This window comes from Triticum dicoccoides, chromosome 3B (genome assembly GCF_002162155.2).
Source record: "Triticum dicoccoides isolate Atlit2015 ecotype Zavitan chromosome 3B, WEW_v2.0, whole genome shotgun sequence".
NCBI lineage: Eukaryota > Viridiplantae > Streptophyta > Magnoliopsida > Poales > Poaceae > Triticum > Triticum dicoccoides.
The window spans coordinates 184571712-184573697 of record NC_041385.1 but is presented as its reverse complement, the minus strand read 5'-3'; positions in this window follow the sequence as shown (position 1 = coordinate 184573697).

Below are 1986 nucleotides of genomic sequence, written 5' to 3'. Positions count from 1 at the left end.
AGTGCGCATTGCTAACCTGCTCATGGTGCATCATGTTTGCATTTGTTATATCTTATGTCCGAACTGTCTTGCGAGTACATTCAAAGTACTCACCTGGCTTGTTAATTTGGCCAGATGTTGACAAAGGCGATCTCATGGATGAAGAGTACGATAGCGAGTCCGACGCCTAGAGGAGTCCCAGTCAGTCCCGTGCGATCCTGGATTTTGTCACTTGTTGTCGGTGTACTAAAGTAGGGGTACCTTAGTATCCCGAACTTGTGCACGGGCAGTCGCAGCGTCCCGTGGCAAGGCTTTCTGGGTGTCCGCCAAGATCCTCCGTAGCTCCTATTGATGCCATTCAAGAACAAAGTGTTTTAACTGAGAAGACAAGACTCCAGCAAGAGGAGCTTGCCGGGAAGGACAAGGCCCCGGCAAGAGGAGCTTGCCGGGAAGGCCAACCCAGGAACTTCGAAGAACCTGCCGCGACGCGCCGCGCGTCCCGGCAAGACCCGACGAGCGACAAGCTTTCGGGTGCGACAAGACAACGACCGCGGCAAGGCACTTGCCGCGGCGAAGCTACCACTCTGCGCCCATGCTCCAGCGCATCCGTCGACGTGTCGCCGCAGGATCATTCCAGGTGCACGTGGCGGGAAGCTGTGCAGCCAAGCGGTGCGAGGTGGCAAGTGGAGATGACTAGAAGGCCATCGTGGCAAGCGGTGGCGCCCCTAACGGTCGCTTTTCTGCACTGTTTAGGCGACGCCGACGGGCATTAAATGCCCTTGTCCCCTGCCGTCAGAGATAGGTAGGGTGCACTGTAGATGGAAGTTGTACCAACCACCCTTTTTACATTTGTACCCTTGCCTGCGTTGCCACCTGTCGGTGACCCCTTTAGCCTATAAAAGGAGGCCCATGCGCAACGTAGAAGGGGTTTGACTCATTCGAAACTACACCACTCTCACGCTCTCAAGCAAGAACAGAATACAATCACAACGCAGCAGTAGGAGTATTATCTCTCCGGAGAGCTCCGAAGCTGGGTAAAAATCCCTCACGTGCTCCGCCTCGATCCGCTCTTCGCGCGCTCTCCGCTCCCTTGCCAGACTGAAAGGGGCCCTACCCCATAGGTGCTCGTTTCCCATGACATCTTTGGCGCGCCAGGTAGGGGGGCATCGAGGTTGTGTGAACCCGATCTGGCATTCACACGAGCCAGTTCATCATCATCTTCATCGACATGCCACCAAAGAAGAAGGCTTCGGAGGTGGCTGCTCCAGCCGCGTCGGTCCCACCGCCACCGGAGCAAACGGGTGGTGGGGTAGACGCTGGCGGAGGAGCGGGCGCTGATGAGGGGACTCACGTCATTACCAGATCCAAGGACAAGGCCCCGCAAACTTCAGCGTCCGTACACGCACCGCGTCGATCTCAGGAGACGCGGGATGGACAGCGTCATGGTGCTCGCGGCATCGTACTCGCATTAGAGCAAGGCCAAGCTGGTGGATCTCGGGGCGTTCAAGACCAGCATGCACGCCAGCATGCTGGCACGAGTGAAGTACGGTCGCCTAGACGGGGTACTGCTCCTTCCAACCCAGTTGGAAGTACGAGCATATCCCGCTCCTCGTGCCGTTCACCGCCGCCGCCGAAGACTCCGGAAGAAGCGTTGGCCCGAGCTCAACTGCTTCTAGACTACCCTCCAGCGCCGGACAAGATCGACGATTGGAGGGCTACCATCCAGAGCCTCATCGGCTTCGCCAACGGCGACACTCCCCGGCAACCGAGCACATCAAAGCCGCGGCAAGACGCCCCAGCGCAAGCCGATGGCGACAAGACTGGTGGGGGTGCAACCACCGTGCACTCCCCACCCCGAAGGCCAAGATCGCCGACTCGCCGGATCAACCACGACACTGACTCCACGGCGTCATCAGATCCACAAGCTCGTCGCGATCAGCACCAAGTTCTTCAAGAACGACAGCACGAAGACGCTCGCACCCGCATCGAGCGTCGGAGAGAAGCGCG